The sequence below is a fragment of the Canis lupus genome, chromosome 10 (genome assembly GCF_003254725.2).
Source record: "Canis lupus dingo isolate Sandy chromosome 10, ASM325472v2, whole genome shotgun sequence".
NCBI classification, from domain to species: domain Eukaryota; kingdom Metazoa; phylum Chordata; class Mammalia; order Carnivora; family Canidae; genus Canis; species Canis lupus.
Window position 1 is genome coordinate 34,520,529 of NC_064252.1, and position 21,002 is coordinate 34,541,530.

General features: G+C 50.8%; 1 protein-coding gene and 1 long non-coding RNA gene across 5 annotated transcripts in view; one reads left to right on the forward strand and one right to left on the reverse strand.

Moving 5' to 3' along the window:
• Positions 1–21,002, reverse strand: part of CHST11 (carbohydrate sulfotransferase 11) — a 259,849-nt gene that overhangs the window by 155,603 nt on the left and 83,244 nt on the right. The window lies entirely within an intron of this gene.
• On the forward strand, positions 5,527–19,175 carry LOC125755929 (uncharacterized). The gene is made up of 3 exons (XR_007413516.1): positions 5,527–5,760; positions 8,762–8,932; positions 9,942–19,175. It is a non-coding gene; the product is annotated as an uncharacterized LOC125755929 (long non-coding RNA).

Genomic DNA, 21,002 nt, shown 5'->3' on the forward strand with positions numbered 1-21,002 from the left:
GCATGGAGCCTGCTTCTCCTCCCACTGCCTATGTCTCTGTCTCTGTGTCTCTCGTGAATACATAAATAAGATCTTAAAAAAAAAAAAAAAAAAGCAGCAGTAAAGCTTGATTCTACACAAATACAGGAGAAGAAACACAGAGAAGGCACACAATATATAAATGAATTTGGAAAGACCGCTTGATTCAGGAAAACTTATCTTTAGGTTTATTACACGCAAGCCATCTAGTTGATCCCAAGGACAAGGAACGTCTGGTGTAGTTAAAGACAGTGGGCTGGAGACCAGGAAGCCAGTGTTTTGGGCTGAGTTCTTCACTGGGGGGTGTGACTTTGGTGACACTCCCCCTTTCTGGGTCTCCATATCCCCACCTTTAATTAGGGGGGTTGCTTTATGTAAGATCCCTTCAGCTGCAAAATTCAATACTTCTGTAACTCTCAGCCCACTGGCTGCTCCAGGGCTCTCCCCTCCATTGCTGTGAGGTTCACCAAAATTCCACTGGCAATGCGCTCTACCAACAAACAGGCCAGCTTTTGTGGTCTCCTCAGAGCATGGTAACCACAGAAATAAACACAAATGCACCAAAAAATGTAAATGGGTCGTAAGCACTCTTATACGTATGAAGTCAGCAGTGAGAAATGTATAAGATTGTCTACAGATCTTTTGTCGACACACAGTTTAAAAAAAAATTTTTTTTTAAATATAAAAAGGCCCATTTGTTTGGTTCTCAACCAGGTCAGTCTTGAGCCAGCAGCATTAGAAAACTTCAGTCCCAGTCACAGCCATGGGTTGCCTCTTCCCAACACACCCATTGGAGGGAAACTGGGATCTTTCATAGAGGTATCCTCTATCCTGCCGGGGCAGCTGGGAGAAGAAGGGGAAGCTGCCCTTGGCATTGACCAATGAACTCATCATCCTGCCTGGCTCAGAAATAGAAATTGAGCATCAAACATAGCTTACCAGCGTCTCCCTGACCAGCATTTACCGAAGTTAATTTGATCGTATGAAAGTCAGGGGTGCGGACGCCTACCCAATGGGTAATGATTTACCTATCATCCCAATAATCCCCGACCACCCTACTGTCTCCTGAAAGCAGGTACTAAGCACCTAAATGGGCTGGGCGCTGTCTTCCTATGGGACCCCTGGGTTGGGCTGCATGCACAACAGTGTGAATGTACTTAATGCCTCTGAACTATACACCTTTTAAATGGCTAAAATAGATTTCATGTTATGTGCACTTTACCACAATGTTTTTTAAGAAATATCAAAGAAACAAACAACAAAAAAAGTTTAGGGTGCAGCCCCAGGCACACCTAATCACACTGATGCAAAATAGAAATGCTCAGCCAGTGAACTATTTCTAGCATGTCCCCAAAATGTCTGGGCCTGATGGTAATAGCCTCTGCTCTAGCCAGAGTAACTGTGGGCCTTTGTTCAAGCATCATACCTGAAACCTTAAAAGTGAATCCACAGCCATCTCCACCCATCTCGGGGTCTCCATACCAAGGCCTAGCCAGGTGGTTTTCCAACCTGACCACTCCTCTGGACCACCTAGGGTGAGGTCCATGCAGATTCCAGGACACTCCCCACCACGCCCCCCTCCAATCAAGATCCTGATTTGATAAGTCTATCTCAAGACCCAAAGGTCTGCCCTTTTAAGTGCATCCCAGGTAACTTAGGGGGATTTAGGATGCATTAAAGGGTCTGGGAGCAATGAGAAGGGAGTAGCAAATCAGACACAGTCCTTGCAGAGTCTTTGGAAGTACCCAGAGGCATGTGGCCACAGGGACTGCTGGCAGCTCCTAGTCTCCAGGTAAGGCTGCCTGGTGCTCTCTCTCAGTTTCAAGGAAGCCCTTGACTTTGAGTCCTGGAACAAGTCAGGGCAAGGCACACGTTGAACTGCTCTCCTGCCTTTCCCCCTGCTGGTAGACAGACCATCAGCCAGAACCAGAATGCCCAGATTCCAGGGCCAACTCTCTCCGCACACAGCCACCTACCTCATCATCGAGCCTCGGGCTTTCAGACTCTGTAAAATGGGCCTGATGATACCTGCCCTGCTGCCTCCTAGGGCTGTTGTCCCAACCACGTGACCTTGGGCTCTTTACAGTCCACCTCTCTTGGCCTCAGCTTCCACATTTGTAAAGTGGGAACAAAAACAGTATCCATTTCACAAGGTTCTTATCTGCGCTACCTGGGCAATGCAAACCAAGAGCTCAACCACCAAGATGCACGCACAAAGCACTTAAGTGTTAACGATCCTTGTATTTATGGATATGTTGCTTGTAGATGTGCTTGGGAGGGAACAAATCTAAGAGACGACAACTTTCACACTCGTGTCATTGAAACACAAAATCCATGCATGCACGCCGTCCACCCTGTGATTATAAGTCATGGCCCTTTGCCTTAGAGGTGACAAGAATGGAGGTGAGAAGCCAGCCTTTTGACTTCAAATGTGAGTCTCTCCAGGCAAGAGGCCAAGGGATACTTCCATCAATAATTATTGAGCACCGCTGACAGAGGGAAGGACGTGGCCTTTGATAAAGGAAGGGGCCCAACCCTGCTGCTTCCAGAGCAGACTCTCAGAAGGAAGGGAGTCACATGGTAGCTGGGTGTCTGACAGGAAGGCCTGCGGACTATGCTCCATGTCACCCCATCGAAGGCCACAGAGAACGACTCACAGATCCCAGAACACATCCAGTAATTTCTTTTCCCTCTGTCAAGCCATTCTCACTTCTGGAACTTTCTTCGCTTTCTCAGTTGCCTCAGCCATGATCCTCTTCACCTACATTTCACTGGCGCTGTGGCTCACGCATCCCCGCCTGATGGAGGCAATGTCCAGCATCCCCTGATCCCATTATCCTGTGTGGGTTTCCTCAAAACACCAGCCCTGTCCCCTTGAGCCTGAAGCCCTTGGGTCCCCCTGTCCTCCTCACTATGACACCAGGGCCTGGCCCCTGCCAAATGCTCAGAAAACACTTGACTGAGTCCACTCAGGGGAAACCTGGAACCCAGGCACCCAGGGCTCCTCCCACCTTAGGTCCGTGGTCCTGGAGTCATTCTCAGATCTGCCTCTCTGATTCTACACCAAGTGGCTGGGTCTGGTACTACAGCTTGCACTGCTGTGACGGGAAAGGACAGAGCCCAGGGGCTGGAAACCCCAGGTTCTAGAATCACAGACCTTGGTATCAGCCTCAAGCTGTCACTTCCCACCATGTGACCCTCGATGAGCCATGGCCTTCTGACAAAACCATCCTTTCATGGACACCAAAGGACAGCACGGCTGCGGGCACTCGTTTGTGGCACACGGTAGGTGTCCCACAAATGATGTTCTCTGTCCTCTGTCCCCACGACCTGTGCGACCTGGGCCAACTCCCCTTTCCCGCTACCCCCTTCTCATCCCGCAAATGAACGTTAGAAAGCATCCTCAGCTCACGGGGTGTTCCCAGGATGAGAGAAGGTAGTCCTGGGAAAGCAGGGCATTGGGGCCACGCCCGAGCTCTCAGCACACCGCAGCGGGCCATGACGTCCATGCTGTGGCCTTTCCTCCTAAACCCGCGGCCTCCTGAAGGGCACGGACCTGCACTCCCGCCTCCGTGCCCAACACTCGATGCCTGGCATGTGACCTCTGAGGTCACCCCAGGCCCACCAGCAGCCAGCTCAATTCCCGACGGGAGTGTGTGTGGACAGGACGCAGAGAAGGCATGTGGTTTGCGGTGGGTTGCACAGCTCTGCAAAGGCAGGAGGAGAAACGTGCTGCAAGTGCAGAGCGGGGGTGTCACAGATGGTGAAAGACCCCACCTGCTCACACACCTACTGGTAGGAGGAAGCTTGCTGTTAAAAATGAGTCAACTTTCTCTTCGACAACAAGACAACCAAGGCTGTGACAGCGACGGACAGAGACCAGACCTGGCGTGCGCGAGGGAGGAGGCACCTCGGCCCGACTCCCGTGGAACTTAACCCTTTGCGTGCGGAGTCAACGTGTACGTGCGCGGGGCCGGCGTGTGTGTGCATGGGGTTGGCGTGTGTGAGGGGGTGTGCGTGCGTGCGGGAGTCTGCGTGCGTGCGGGGGGTGTGCGTGCCGCGGGGGTGTGCGTGCGTGCTGCCGGCGGGTGCGTGCGTGCTGCGGGGGGTGTGCGTGCGTGCTGCGGGGTTGTGCGTGCGAGCCGCGGGGGGGGGGGTGTGCGTGCTGCGGGGCTGTGCGTGCTGCAGGGTGTGCGTGCGTGTATGTGCGTGCGTGCTGCGGGGGGTGTGCGTGCGAGCTGCTGCGGTGTGAGTGCTGCGGGGGTGTGCGTGCCGCGGGGCTGTGCGTGCGAGCTGCGGGGGGTGTGTGTGCGTGCTGCGGGGCTGTGCGTGCGGGGGTGTGCTGCGTGCTGCGGGGTGTGCGTGCGTGCGTGGGTATGCGTGCTGCGGGGTGTGCGTGCGAGCTGCTGCGGTGTGAATGCTGCGGGGGTGTGCGTGCGTGCTGCCGGCGGGTGCGTGCGCGCTGCGGGGTGTGTGTGCGTGCTGCGGCGGTGTGCGTGCGCGCTGCGGGGTGTGCGTGCGGGGGTGTGCTGCGTGCTGCGGGGTGTGCGTGCGTGCGTGGGTATGCGTGCTGCGGGGTGTGCGTGCGAGCTGCTGCGGTGTGAGTGCTGCGGGGGTGTGCGTGCGTGCTGCCGGCGGGTGCGTGCGCGCTGCGGGGTGTGCGTGCGCGCTGCGGCGGGTGCGTGCGCGCTGCTGGCGGGTGCTGCGTGGGGTTGGCGTGCGTGCGCGCGGGGCCAGCCGGGGGAGCACCCGCGTTGGGGGATCCCGATTGCACCCCCGCACAGGGGCCGCCACACCCGTCAGGTACGTTAGCCGGGGCCCAGGTCAGTGTGGCAAACGCGAGTGGGCGGGCAGGCGGCCCAGCCCCCGCCCTGACTGCGGAGTTTCTTCCGCAATATCGTCCTTCCGCCAAGTGTAAGGCGATGTTATGAGGCACCATGGACAGCACCGCCCGGCCTCGGCCTCGGGCCTCAGGCCTCGGGCTCCCAGCACAGCGTGGCCGCGGGACCCACACCAGCGCCCGCACTGCCGTCCCTATGACCGGGGCCGACGGCCACATCCTCCCCCCGCTCCACTGTCGGCTCCTCCCGGACGTGAGCTTTGCTCCCACTCAGTCCAGCAGGTCTGCGGGCCCCCGACGGCCCCCGACGGCCCCCGACGGCCCCCGACGGCCGGTGCTGTGCTCCGCGACAGAGCGACGGGTCGGGTCGGGGCAATGACAAGATCGAATCGGGCATCTGCTGCGCGCTTCTCTAAGCCTTACAGCAACAGCTCAAAATGGACAATTTAGAGATCAGTCTGTGAGAATGCTGTCCACAGGCCCTGATGACGGGCCCCTTAAACCAGTTCCACCGATCGTATTTGCCGTTGTCTTTCATTCGGAATATACAACGTTCTGACAACCCGAGGAGGCTCGTGCACTGAGCTCTGCTACCTAACAAGGTAACGCCAGGAGGGTCTCTATCCCTAGAATTTATTCCCTCAGAATAACCAAGTTGACAAGTCTGTTGTGTTTACATTTAGAAACTAGTACCTTTACTCAGGTGTGTGGAATATGGAACCAGACTCGTGGGTTCCAAGCTGCGCTCTGCCGCATCCTGGCTCTGGGGCCATGGTTACTGGCCTCCCTCCACCCCCGCCTCAATTTCTTCATCCGTGTGGGAATAATAGTAATGCTGCTCGGGGCTGTTGTGGGGATTAAGGAGCTTTCCAAGAGCACTTAAAAGAGCAGGTGGTACACTTGTGAGTACTTATTAAGGAAATACTTAATAAATGTAGCTCCATACATCACACAGCACTGCCTTAAAGAGCTAATGACCTGCTTTCATTGTAAAGATCTCCAAGGGTAGGTTTCAATTTTTATTTTAGAAGGGGAAAGGCAGTAAAGGCAGTACAGAACACTGGTTAAGAACGCAAATGATCAAACCCCATTGCCTGAGATGCGCAGCTCTGCCTCTGACTTCCTGTGTAACCTTGGGCAAGTCACTTAATCTCTCGGAGATTTAGTTGGTTCATCTAATGAAATGGAGCTCAAACTGCCTTCAGCCTTAAGTGAGTTAATAATGTGAAACACATAGAAAGTAATAGCAAAGTATGACAGTTTGCTGCTGTCATTGTAGCTCTAGGGGAGGTCCTGGCAACAATTGTCACCACTGTCATATTTGTAAAATGTCAAGATGACATTTGAAGTTCTGGAAAACAACTAGGTAACCAGCCACAGGCCACTCTCACCCAACCCAGCTCTGTTCACAGTTCCTGGCTTGTAGCTCATCAGTGAAGGTGAAGCAAGCAGGATTCAATTAAAATCGGCCAGGTTTGCTGTCCCAGTCCCCATCCTGTGGCAAGGCTGAGAGCTAAGGAGACAGAAAAGAAGGGCTGATGCACAGACAGAAGCCCACTGGTACGGTATGTCTGGCTGTTCCATGGTGACAGTTAGCAGAGCAGCAGTGAGCTGCGGTGACAGAGAGCCTGGTGCTCCCACCCACCACCACCATCACCCCCACCACCCCCAGTCCAAGCACAGAAGCATCCACAAGGCGGGAAGGCAAGGAGCCCCCAGCCTCAAAGAGCAGCCTGGGCATCCAGCCCCCAACCCTCTGAATCCTGGTGTGCAAAGGCAACAGACAGAATGATCCTTCCCTGTGGTGACCTGCCCTGGGAGGCCTTGAAACCTTGTACCCAGCTCGTGGGAAGCCCCACTGCAGACTGGAAACTCGCTCACTGCATCCAGGAGGGAGGCAGAAGGGTCACGGGAGAGCTGGTGCCCGAGGAGAGCTTGAGAACGTCTCACTGCGGACAGAACGACACAACATAAGACAGTATTTGGGGGGCACCTGGGTGGCTCACTGGTTGAACATCTGTCTTTGGCTCAGGTCCTGATCCCAGGGTCCTGGGAGCGAGTCCTGCATCGGGTTCCCTGAAGGAGCCTGCTTCTCTCTCTCCCTGGGTCTCTGCCACTCTGTCTCTCATCAATAAATAAACTCTTTTAAAAAAAAAAAAATTTTTTTTTTTCAGCAGGAGTTGAACTAGAATAGAGGTGCTACAGGTACTCCACAGAGGAAGAGTTTCCTACAGGAGGGAGCTGGGTCATGAAAAATTTAAGAAAATGGCAAAGGAGGCAGGGAAGGGGTTGTGGTGACAGCAGGCCCTGCACACCCAGGGAGCACCCTTCTAACCAAAGGGAAGCCAATCACTGAAAATAAACCTTTCTCTGCCTTCTAAGAAAGGACTGCATTTTTCTGCCAGATCTGATTCAGTCTCACGGGTATTCTGTGATTGTACTTCCCTGTCTACCTCAAAATGCCCCAGCTTGTTGGTCACCCTCAATCTTGGGTACATTTTGCCTAGCCCACGTGATGTGGCCAGTCTGACGCATGTGACTCAATTTCCCAAAGGCTCCCACAGCTTTAACGTGGCTGGCTTAAGTGGCTACAATATCTTTTTTTTTTTTTTTTTTAAGATTTATTTATTTATTTATTCAGAGAGAGAAGGAGACAGAGAGGCAGAGACACAGGCAGAGGGAGAAGCAGGCTCCATGCAAGGAGCCCGATGTGGGACTTGATCTCGGGTCTCCAGGATCACACCCCCGGCTGCAGGCGGCGCTAAACCCCTGTGCCACCGGGGCTGCCCTACAATATCTTTATTTAAAGACATCAGCAAATTTTGTCTCTGGAAAATTGGTCCTGCTGGAGAACCTCAGATTTAAAGGTATAGGAAGAAAAGTTCACAGACATATAGGAATGTGCATGTATGTGTGTGTGAGAGCATACATGTGTGTTTACACGTGTACATGTGTGTATGTTTTAGCTCACCTAACGAGAAGAGCTGCCTTGAGCTGGATACTTAGGACTCTGCAAAGGTATAGGGTTTCTCAGGCTTGGGTAGGGTGAGGCAGATTCTAAGGCTCCATTCCAGTTCAGCACAGAGAAAGGTGCTGGGGCCCACTGGTGACGTGTGAGGGGTCACACTAGGAGAGATGGGAGGTGTGTCTGTTGGTATCTGGGTTAGCCCAAAGGACGCCCCCCCGCCCCGAAAGTTCTCCTGAATAATCCTGAATAATCATCTGAACTCAAATGGGGTGGGGTTTTAAAAAATCTCTAAAGGCCTATTAGTTCAAACATTCTGAGCCCCAAATTATATAAAAGCCACTCTCATGCATTCAAAGCTGTACCTTTGTAAGCACTAGTGGCACAGTGGTGTGCATAGCTGCCTCCCCAAGCAGTCCTTCCACTGCAATCAGAGGAAAAAATATGCTGTTTGTGTTGAGAAGAACCCCGCTGAACCCAGTCCTACACACTCCCTGGCAAGCCTGTGCCACAAGCCCCAGGTCATGAGGGCTCTCCTCGGTGGGACCTGGGGTTTGGGGATGGAGAAATAGTTCCCCAGAAACTTGGCCAGCCTGTGGAGTCACTATAACTTCTGTGAGACTCTAAAAGCAATTCCATTATATGCAGCTTTCACTTTACAGACTGACTGCCCTCAATGCAACTTTAAAAGGAAAAGAGAAAAGGGAATTTCACACAAGTGAAATCATGACTTCTCTGGAGTTGAAGACAGTGCTTCAGAGAGGGAACTGAGAAAGGAGTGATTTATGAGAACTGTGAAACCTCAAGACCTGTCTGTGAGAACATTCTAGATTCCTGTTACAGCAGTGACTTTCAGGCTCAGAGTCAGGACATCAACATCACACAACCATGAATGGTTTCCAAGCCCTGTACTTTCTTTTCTTTTTCTTTTTTTTTAGATTTATTTGAGAGACAGAGAAGAGAGAGAGGCAAGAGAAGAGGGAAAGAGAATCTCAAGCAGACTCCCTGCTGAGGGTAGAGCCTGACATGGGGCTTGATCCCACAACCCTGACTGAGATCACGACCTGAGCTGAAACAGAGTCAGATGCTTAACCAGTTGAGCCACCCAGGTATCCCTGAGTTTGATTCTTTCCGTGCTGCAGCAATGCTGACCAGGCATACTGTGGTAGGTGGGGTGGGCCTGGGTTGGAGAATCTGGAATGTGGACAGGCCCTAGACAGTAAAGTCAAAAGAAGGTACACAAAGAAAAAGGAATGTAGTCCCCACGCTGTCCATCCCACTTCTCCAAGAAACTCAGTCCATGTGGGTGTTTCTATCCCAACTTCTCGGCAACCACTCCCCACCTCGAGTTCACACAGCTGGGGGACAGGCTAACACTGCTCAAGAAGAGAATGGTATGCTGTGCTCCTTCGTCTCTCAGAGATGACCTGGGCAGCTGCCCAATCTCAAGGGACTGCCAGGAAGAACAACAAATCAGCAACTACAGAGTGTCCTGGGCCCGAATTAGCCATTCCTCAGGGCCCTGGCATCCTCACACATTCACTCCACCTCCCCAACCCAGTCCCTGCTGCCTGCAGATCCCTCCGATGCTGGTGGCAGCGAGTCTCCTGTTCTGAGCCACAAGCAACACACAGTAGGCAATTTACTCCTAAAAAAACTGGGGGCTGTAGAGGGCAGTCTGCAGAGTCTGTTCCAGGATGGAAGCTCAGAGGCATCCACGGCTGGTTCTGACTACTGCTATTGCTGGCCGCCAGGAAGCCTCAAGTCCCCACCAGCAGAGGTCCTCCCTCCCCAGGGTGAAAGGCAAACATCTTATTGGGGGAAAAAACAATCCACTGGCAAAGGATAAAGGATTTCCATCCTGCACAATCCCATCCTTAGGCTGACTTGGGGAGAAAATGTGTAAGACTTGATGGGGCTTAACCTAGAGAGGGAACTAGGCTCCAAAAGCCTTGAGCAGTCAAGGCTGACAGGAACAACATCATAAAAATAGCAGTTAAACGTTTTGCACCCCTGCTGTCCACTGGGCACTGGTTCAGACTTTAGAACTCCTATCTCACTGAATCCTCTCAACAACACTAAGAATAAGAAGTAAATACTATTATCTCTACTTTATAGGTAAGAAACTGAGGCAGTGGAAGATTCAGTGACTTGCCCAAGGCAACACACGGTTCATTCATTCCTTCAACATATATTTATTTCCCGTGTGTCTCCAGCCACTGTACCAGATCGGGAGCATAGAGTGGCTACGCAGTGGGAAGCCACATGTGACCCCTCAGATGGGCCAATCTGCAAAGGGAAACATTGCGTCAGCTGAACCATGAGAACACATGGAGGAGGTCCCCCCAGGGGAGACAGGCCTGTGTTAGAGTGTCCTGCTCCTTAGAGCTGCAGGAAGGAGGGGAGGCTGGAGGGAGATCTGGTCCTGCTGGATAGCATTTCTGGGACGTGGGACACCTCCCTCCTGTCTGAGTCAGCCTCATCTTCAATGCCACCTCAGTGCCTCCATGTAGCAGGGTCTCATGACTGGGGAACTTCCTCTGCCCACACCTCAGTAGTGGCCCCCTGAATCCCTCATGCAGCAGGTAACTGGGCGCCAATGAGAGAGCAGTCCACAAGATATGTCTGCCAGCCCCTGCACATCCCAAAGTCTGGCAGAGCCTACACTGTCCTTCCTGACTCACAACCCAATGCAGCCACCAGAATCCCCTTCCTATGTGCTAAAACCCACCAAGAACAAACATTGAAAGCTCTTCCACCAAATCCAGAACCAGAACACCATTTTCAATGGGCCACACAGAGCCCAAGACAGGGGACCGGGAGGGGGAGGGGCTATTCTCCAACTAATCATGGAGAAAGTCAAGTCTGGATGGCTAGAACAAGCTGGAATTACACCTGTGGAAAAAGAAAGTACTACTATTGAATGTAACCTGCGTAAAGTCACAGAGGTAATCAAGGTAAACCAAAAGAGGTTTTTAAGCTTGTGATGTGACTCAGAGACTACAAATGCAGGAAAAAGATAAAAACCTCTGGGCTTTTTCATGAGCACAGAATCCCACGAGGGAGCGTGAAAAGGATTATGATGGAAGAGAGAGTAACACGTTGAGTGTCTAGTCTTTAGACGTGGCCTCAATCAATGCTATCAACCCATTTAAACTACACAGCCATTCTCTACAAGGCGAGTTCTATTCCTAAAATGGCCACTTTACAGGGGGGAAACTGAGGCACCAAAATGTTAGGTAAAGACACCGTAGAGAGCTAGAAATACCTCTCGAGCCCATGCCACAGTTCAAGGTTCCAGGAAGCAGACAAATGCTCAGCCACCATGAATCATCACTTCTCTTGCCTAACGGAAGTGTGAGAATTCACAAAGCAATGTCCCTCCTCATGCTCAAGCAGGATGTCCAAAGATGGAGCCCTGATGCGACTTAGCTATGTGACCGTGGGTCAGCCAAGTAACCCCTCCGGTCTTCTAGCATCTTCCTCTGTGAGATAAAGGTTGGATAAATAATGCCCAAAGTCCCCTTGAGCTCTAAAAAGCTACAGCCAGACTGGGTACAGTCACCTTTCACTGGGCAATTAATTTGAAATCATTGAGAAATATGCAAACGTATCTGAATTCAACACCCTCAACCCAACCAACTTGCCAAATAATAGGAAAACAGTTGCTTCAGCCAGAGGAGACTTTTAAAGTTCTTCTCTGGTCCAGAGGGCCAGAGACAGGCAGACCCAGACAGGCCACGAAAAGGCTCTGGCCCCTGCGTGGGCCCTGCACTACCTCTTGTCAGAGTGACTGAGGAGCAGGGGCATGGCCTCATTTTCCTGTTTTTATAGCACTGCAGGTAACCCTGAGGGATTCAAAGCCTGAATCCTATGCTGATTTGTCCACCTGAAGCCAGTTCTCCTGGTCCTGCCCAGTCTACCTCTCCAGACCAGTAGCCCTCTCAGGCCACCCAAGGGGCCACCCCAGAAAGCCCCCATTGATTTGCCAATGGATTCCATTCTGTGTAGATGACAACACAGAGGACTGCAAGGAATACCCCCAGGGCCATTCTTCACATCAACAGACTTCCTTGAAATGAGGCCTGGAGCAGGGAGAGGACAGAAGAAGCACTAAAGACAGAGCGGAGTATAGCGCTATCAGGTGCTGACAGTACAAGGGCTAGAGTCCCAGAGACGCAAGTTCAAATCCTTCCTCAGCCTCAGCCTCCCTAACTCAAAAATGGGCCTTAAAATGGGACATACTTCATAAAACTGCAATAAGGATTAACTGGAAGTTGTGTGGTGATGCACAGTGGTTGGCACCAAGCAGGCATTTAATAACAAGAAAACAGGAAATCTGGGGCATTGTTTCTATCAGATTGCAGCAGAGTGAAATCATTTCCAATTCAAGCTGCTAGTGACCTGTGAATCATTGCCATTTCAAGGTTCAGAAATCTTTCATTGTGCTGTGGCAGACACCTGACTTGCCCCCCGCCAAATCTGATCTTTCTAACATAGGATGAGATATGGAGTAGGGCACTTGGGCATTTGCAGTAAAGACTAGAGTTCTCACCTTTCCTTGCAGAGGGGAGGTCACATGACCCAGCTCCAGCCAATGGCATGTGAGCAGAAGCACCACCTCAACTTCCAGGACATACCAGCCCTTGGAGGGGTATAGATGTAGTGGAGAGCCATCTTGGACCACACAGATAAGGTTAACATTCTAGGGGCTGCAGAGCAACAACATGGAAGGAATCTAGGCCTCTGACACCATGGAGCTACCTCAGCGGCCCAGAGCAGGATATTTGTGAGAGAAGAACTTCCATCCTTTGTAAGCCACTGTTATCTTGGGAACCAGTAGCAGCAATCAAAACTGGGACCTAATACACTCATGTTTTCCCATCCAGTTTTCCCATCCAAAGCTCATAAGTACCAGGTGAGGTTGGTAAAATTATCTCACTCAGCTCATAGATGAGGGAAAGGACCACAGAGAAGCTAAGTGATCTGTTTAAAGACATAGCCCCAAAGTGTCTCAGCTCCAATTCTAGGTTACAGATCACTTCTATTCCAGGCTGTGTCCCCAAGGAACACTGCTGACTGCAGCAGAATTCAATTCACAAAAAATTCAGAGTGCCTCCTGGGACCTCGGCATCCTGCCAAGTCCAAGAGACACAAGATATATAAACTGTGGCCCCTACTTCAGGGAACTAACAATCTAATAGAAGATTAATAATATAGGGTTAACACCTTCCTTTTGAATAGTGGTGATAGTTTATGAAAGGTTTCCTTGTTCATTATGGAGTAGCAGAACAAGGACACCAGCTGCAGAAACTAAGCTTGGAGAGGTTAAATGACTAATCCAAGATCACTCCATAACTGGGAGAATTGGAACTAAAACCCTTACCTTCTTCTAAATTCAAGTCCAGTGTCTTCTCTGCTACCTAACTATAAAGCACCATAAATTACTGGTGTTGCCTGCTAAGCCATCCCAACCCACCCCTATTTCAAGATGCATTCTTGGTACCAATCCTTGTTTCTTGTTTAAGTTTTAATTCACCCCACACAAGGCAGAGTTCATAGAAGGCACCATAAGCCCCACCAATAGCTCAACAAGTGCTCTGCCATGTTGAATCCCTGGATTAACTCTAACAGCTATGCCTTTCTATGTATTAACAGCGGATAAATTGCAAACAGAATTAAGTAGAACATTAATACAACTGCCCTCTTTTTTTCCAATAGTAGTTCAGTTTTCTACAGGCCTTTGTTGTGCATCCAGATCATTGCTAACCTGGACTATAAACTAATTAATTAAACACCCAACCTTGACCATTAAGACTCTGTTTGATCTACCCCTTGCCTACCTCTCTCCCATTCTACCCTAGCCTACCATTCCTCTGACATGCCAAGCTTATTCCCACCTCTGGGCCATTATCCTTGGTGGACCTCAGGACTTCACATGGCTTACGCCTTCACATCCCATTCACATCAGCTAAAAAGTCTCTTCTTCAGAAAGCCTAACATAACCATCCCTTCCAAAAGAGCTTTCCCAATCTTTATTCCCTAACCCTGGTTTAACGGCATTCTTCACTACCCAAAATTATGTTCTCTACCATGGTGTGTTTTCTGATTGACAATCTGTCCCGTCAGAATGGAAGCCCCATGACAGCAGGGACTTTGTTTAGTTCATTGCTCTACCTCTAGCATCTGGAACAGAGCCTGGCACAGAGTAAGTACTCAGTAAGTATCTGAAAAATAAGTGGATAAATTCATTTGTTCAATATTTACCATGCGCCAAGTACTGTGCAAAGCTCTGAAAACACATATTTAAAAACAAACAAATAAGCCAATGATCCTAGCCGTGAGTTCCCAGCTGAGAGAGGGAGCTGCCTACAGAGGCGTCCAAGGCCAAGAATGCCAGAAGAGAGTACCGCAGTGTTCTGGAAGCACATGGGAGGGAGCACCGCCCCACCCCCACCCCAGTACTTGACCCTGAGGAACCACAAGCCCTCCCTTGCTGGAGACAAGGGTTCCACATGGACACCAGCTGGAGAATCTAATCCCATCCTTTCTTTATGCTGGCTATCTGACTCTTCTGTTTAGGAAGCAGTTGCGCACACAGAAGATTAAAGCCATTAAAAATTTTTTTTCCCATTTTTAAAAATTGAGATATAAGTGACATATTACATTAGTTTCAGTTGTACAACATAACAACTCAATATTTGTAGATATAGAGAAATGAGACCACAATAAGCCTGCTTCCACGGCTTCAGATGGAAGTGCACATCTTTCACCACATGTAGCTCCAAGTGTTTTTCTTGTGATGAGACCTTTCAGGACCTACTCTTTGTAACTTCCAAATCAGCAATATAGTAATACACTAAGTCTAGTCACCATGCTGTGAACGACATCTCCAAGACTGACTTTTTTTAACTGCCAAGTGTGCACCTTTAACCACTTTCCTGCCTTGCACCCAATCCCAATCCCATCCCAGGAACTATTCAGAACAATTTTGGGAAAGTCTCTACTAGACAAGTGCCTGGAGCCTGAGGACTGGGAATGAAGAGTTTCTGTGTAAGGAAGGGGTGGTGGCACAATGGGATTAATTTTACATACTCTGGGATGGGAATGGGGGCAGAGAGGAGACAGGCATAATAGCCCCCAATCTGCAGGTAGAGGGATAGGGCGCTTTGTTTCCAGAAGCCTCATTCAGATGCAAAGGCCTCGAGAGCCCTGGTGGCCCCACTTTGGCAGGCCCACCAGCTGTGATATGTCAGTTCTTTCCTTTATTTACTGAGGCTGCTAGACAGACAAAAAGGCGGAGGGAGATGCTTTGTGAAAGCTGAGACTGAAATATTGATGAAGGACAGTAATTGCACATCCCCATGACAGGAGGATAGGAGCTGCGGCTGCGGCTGCCGGAGAAGGTTCTCTCTGCCCATCAGAGCTGCTCTTTCCACGGCTTCAGATGGAAGTGCACCTGCAGCCAACCCTGGGCCTGGGCCTGCGGTCCCAGCCCTGAAGCGCCCTCCCCACTCTTTGTGCCCCCCCCCCTCCCCACAGGGATGCTACCTCCCCGTGGAGCATTCTCCCATGGCCATTGCCTGCGCTGGCTTAGAATCACAGAAAAGCTGCAATGAGAAGCCAGAAGGAAGTTTCGAGATGAAGCAGTCAGTCCCACGTTCTCTGGGAGGCAAACCTAATGTCCACGAGGTGGAGTGACCTGGTTTCCATGCCCCTCCCCTGGCTTTCCTCCTTCCCATCCTGTGTTTACCCTCCTTCTAGGTTAAAGGCCACCCTGCCTCCCTGCTGGCTGCTTCCCTTCACTCAGCAAACATTCCCCTTGTCTCCTGCCCTCCCTTCATGGTCAAGCTCTGCCCACTTGACAAACCTCCATTCCTCTCCAGTCTCCCTGCCTCTCACCCCTCCACCAGCACCTGGGCTCAGCCCTGCTCACTGCCAGGCTGTTATGCAAGACCCATCATGGTGCCCAGGGGACCTCTTGTCCCTACATATCCTGCTCCCGTGCCAGCCTGACCACCACCTCAGATCCACCCCCCACACCTAGTCCGAGACTGAGTCCGAAGTCTTCAGGAGGGCCGTAAGCCCTCCCTGAGCTGGCTATTCCAGCCTTAGGGGTCCTTGCTGTGCATGTACCCCACCCTTCTCTCTGACCAGTCCTGCCTTACAGCTGTCTCCCCTACCGTGGGTGAGCCTCTGTTCCCTGAAAAAGATGGGTGCAAGTCCCAACTGCTGGGTACCCATGAATGTGACCTTATTTGGAAAGGTCTTTATACATATAATGAAGTCTAGATGAGGTCACACAGGGGCAGGGCAGGCTAATCCCCTGACTGGCACCCTTATAAGAAGGGATTCTGGACATAAGACACGCAGAGAAGACAGAACACGGGGAGAATGTCAAGTCAAGACAGAGGCAGAGACCTGCAGGAATGCATCTACAAGCCAAGAACACCAAAGACTGCCAGCAATCAGCAGAAACTGGGAAAGAGGCAGGGGAAAGATTCTCTCCTCTGGAGCCTCCAGAAGGAATCGACCCTTGACTTCAGACTTCTAGCCTCCAGAACTGTGACAGAATAAAGTTCTGTTGTCTCAAGCCATCTAGTTTATGGAAATCTGTTCTGGCAGCCCTAGGAAAACAGGGGCTTTGGAAGTGAACCCTGGCTTCTGATGTTAGCTCCAGCCCTTCCCAGCTGAGCCACCTGGAACAGGTCCCCCGAGGTCTGTGAGCCTTGGTTTCCCCTCTGTACAATGGGGTACCATGTTCTCTTGGGTATTTTTGATAATATACTTAACTAATTTGCATAGAAGATAAATAAGCATCACTGCTGTTATGAGGACTCCTTTTTCTGGGAGGTCTTCTTGTCCTTCCAAAGCTCATCCCAGGGATATCCTCCACACACTGCACCTCTCAGATCCCAGTGAATGGAGCCCCCCCGCCAAGTATTCCAGGATCAGCTGTTGGGGTGCTTCCCCCTCCTGGGCTCAGTAATCCCTTCTCCCTGGGGCAGGGCTCCCTTCCTGCCCAGCAGGCTTGAGAGGGCTCCGTACCCCCTGCCCAGAGAGCAGCAGGGGGGCTGAGCCTCCCTGGAGACTTCTTCTTGAGCCAGCCAGCACCCAACCTGTTGCTTTTAAAGACAGGCCCCTTGCCAGCTCCATCTGCCTCAGGGACAAGCTGTTTAATGAAGCGAGAGTTGGCTCCAGGGAAGACAATGAATTTTAATGCTTCAGGACAGCAGGCATGGTCCTGAGGGGCTTAGACATTGTGGAGCCCAACCCCCTCCCTCCTCCACACCTGAGCTCCAGGGGGCTGGGTGACTTGCCCAAGGTCACACAACTGGTTAGTGGCAGTCAGTTCCAAAACTAGAACCAGCTGTCACTCCAAGTCCTATGAAGAACAGCATCGCTGGTAAAAGTCAAAAATATGCAGAGAGGAAGACAGGAAGTGAGAGGGAAAGAGGACAAGGGAGAGGGGTGTACCACCAGTCTAGAAAGTGAGCAAAAGATTTCTTTCTGGGTCATTCCAGATTAGTGGAATTTAACCCGTAAGTCTAAAAAGTGAAGACCCTATTACAAAAATATATTTCCCTCTCCTCTTCAAGTCCTCCTTACCCTACTAATCTTCACTCCCCATTCTTCCAAAGATACTCCTTTCCCTGGGGTTCCATAAAAGGGAGGGCCAATGACCTGATGTAGTGATAGCAAAGGAACAGCTTCCCTGCCCTCTGGAGAACAGACCTTGATAACGTATGACCTGCCTCCCTAACGTGGCTGGGATCAGAGTTTCCTACCCCAAATGCTTAGCATTAACGGAGAACCTGAGACAGCCCATGACCCTGAACACTATATGCCTAAACCCAGAGCTGAATGAACAAACATATCAGTGATTGAGAGGACAAGTGAATGAAATCAACAGTTCTGATCACAAGCTTAGAAAATGGGTTTCCTAAGAATTCAGTAACTCACCTCCCCCAGCAACCCCAGTGCAGCCTCAACTCAAGCTCCTCCTTCTCCTAACTCTGCATGGGAAAAACAATACCAAACAATGTAACTGACTGCTCAGGGTCAAAGGTTCCGGTCCTGGCTCCAGCCCACAAGAACCCTAATGGAGCCACGTGGGACGAGCACATGAAGACCCTCCAAAGGCAGCTAGTGTAGGCACTTCCAACTGGTTTTTAAGTCATGGGAACCTCCATTAAAAGAAAACCTTGGGCAGAAAAGCCGTCTCAGACTGAGATAGAAACAGCTGTTCAGGTGGGAAGGGAGGAGATGCTTCCTTCACCCATCCTCCATCCTCACCAGGAGCTCCTGAGATTTCTCTGTGGAACCTTAGGCTCCCTGATACCCAGGTGACAAGTCCCGATCTGGCAGCAGAGGAAAGGGAAGGTGAGAGCAAGGGACATACTCTCAGTCATCATGAGAAACATCCCTGCTCCTGGCCCATTCTCACCTCCAACCACTGCACCAAATTCCAGTGAGCCATACCCACCAAAAAGGGCAGTTGCTCAATAGCATCCTTGTGCCTCTGTGCCCTTGCATATGCTGTTCACTCTCCTCAGCTTGTCCCTCCTCTTCCACCCATGGTCCCTCTTGCTGCCAATGGTGGACAGACTCTAATGTTCCCCAGCCTTGTGTAATCGTCCTTACCTCCCGAGTTTGGGTTAGCTTAGCAACTTGCTTCTACCTAATGGAGTATAGTAAAGGTGAGGAGATGTCTCTGTGGTTGCATTACATGAGATTGCTACTTCCATTTTGCCATCTCTCTTTCTCGCTGGATGGCTTTGATGAGGCACATCCCCATGTTGTGAGTTGTCTAATGAAGACACACGTGGCAAAGAACTGAGGGCTGCCTCCAGCCAACAAGCAGAAGGAACTGAGGCCCTGGATCCAACAAACAGCCTGGAAGGAACCAAATCCTCCCGGCAACCACAGGAGCTTGGAAGCAGATCCTTCCCCAGTCAAGCCTTCCGTTGAGACCCCAGCCCTGCTGACATCTTCACTGCAGCCTATGTGAGATCCTGAAGCAGAAGACCCACCTAAGCCATGCCCATACTCCCGGTCAACAAAAGCTATGAAATAATAAATGTGTACTGCTTTAAGCTGCTATATTTGTGACAATTTGTTACAAAGCATTGATAACTAATATACTACCCTAAGGAATTACTACTGTGTGCCTTGTAAACTCAGCTCAAAGGGCACTTCCTACATGAAGCCCTCCCTGAAAGGTTAGGCACTCCCTCCATAAACACCATGGCCACCATCATCTCTGTTTTCATCCATCTTGGTCATCACAACTAACATTTCTTAAGGACCTACTCTATGCCAGGTACTGTACTTGGTGCTTTACATCTACAGTCTTAGTGGAACCCTTGGGGATAGGAGTTCTGATCTTTCATGCAACAAACTTTACTGAGCATCTACTATGTGCCAGGGTTTCTGCTAGGCACACCCAAGAGTCAGAGAAGGAGACAGTAGGAACAAGACCCACAGCTGCTCATTGTTTGCTGTCCTGGAGCTCGTTTTCTAATGAAGGGAGACAGAAAAGAAACATGAAACACAGATAATCTCAGAGAATTTTAAGAGCCAAATGAGGGGCTTGGGGAGCTGCTCTAGGTCTGGGCCATCAAGGAAAAACAAAGTCTCTTTCAGGAGCTGACACTGCAGCGAAGCCCTGAAAAAGAAGACAGACAAACAAAGACCCAAGGGAAGCACAGGGCGGATGGGATAGGCAGGCCCTGGGGCAGGAACAAGCTCAAGCTGGGTGTTTTCATCTTGTCTCACCAACATAGTCTACAGTCTCAGGCCTGGTAAGGCAGGGTCTGGGCCCTGTACCAGCTGGAGCAGCTCAATCAGGAGCTTTCCAGAAATGCAGAACTTCAGCCCAGCTCCAGCCCCACTGAATTAGGGTCTGCCTTGTAATGAGATTGCCTGTTGATCCATATACATGTGGAAGTTTGTGAAACTGGTCTATTACACTTGAAAAAATACTTGTTGAATGAATGAATGAACAAATGAATGAATGCCCCTAAAGATCAAATTTCCAACTTCAACTGCATCCCTCCCGGCACCCAGACAGCCTCCCCGTCCCTGGCGGGAGGGAGGGTGTCAACTTCACACCCTGTAAAGCAGGCTGACAACTGTCAGCACAATGTGAAAGGGGACCGCCAGCCCACTTTGGGGTCAAAGCAGCCAGGAGCTGCCCCACATCAAGTCTTTTGCAGCCCCCATCTGCCTCCACCTCCCTGCTCACCCCCAGCCTCACATGGAGCGCCCAATTCCATTACTGGTCCCCAAATGGCTATCAAACCCACACAGCTTAGCTAAAAATACCCTTCACACTTGTCAGGCCTCCCCACAGTTAAATCACTGCGAGAAATCCAACAGCTGTACTGAAGGAGACACGTAAATCCAGCTTTGGCCTCGACAGGGCCAGGCTCAGCCACGTGGGCACCACACAGCCAAGGGGGAAGGGGTGAGACCATGTCACTTCTTCCTGCAAGACCCCAAAGTGACCAAAATGGGGTGATTCCAGGAACATGAACAGGGCTTTCGAGGAGTAAAGCCGAACTACTTCTAACGACCTACAACCAACACCTGCTCACAAAGTCACGGGGACGCGAGACAGGTGACCTGCCTGCTCCCCCCCACCCCCAGGATCACGCTGTCAGCCTTTGGAGGGAAGCAGGGCTGGCACGGCCAGTCCCACCCCACCTCTCCTCTGGGGCTGAAGGTGACAGTAGCTCTGCGCAGCATGCAGCTGCGTGCTCATCTTTCCTGCTGAAAGTCTGTGGGGGAAATCACATTTGTAAAACTGGGACTGTTTTACTTTCTTAACAAAGCTCTCCCCAGTCTGGGAGGAAATGTTAGTGAATCTCAACCCACACTTCAAGGTAGTAGAGTAGGTCGCCTTTGAAATAAGGCCAAAGCCTGAACATGCTGAAAAATAAACTGTAATAGGTCTCACATGGGGGTCGTAGGCCTTATTTTCCTCTTTATCCAGACTATTAGGAGGATGAAGGAAATAAGAGAAAGAAAGCTTTAGCAAACTCCGGGCTGGGGGCATGGGGGAAGCAGGGAGTGATGCACAGTTAAGCTGTAGCCCGCCAGCCAGCCTATACCATGTCCAGGAGCTGCACCAGCCAGGCAAGAGCAATGATTGATTAAAGTGGCCCAAAGGCATTC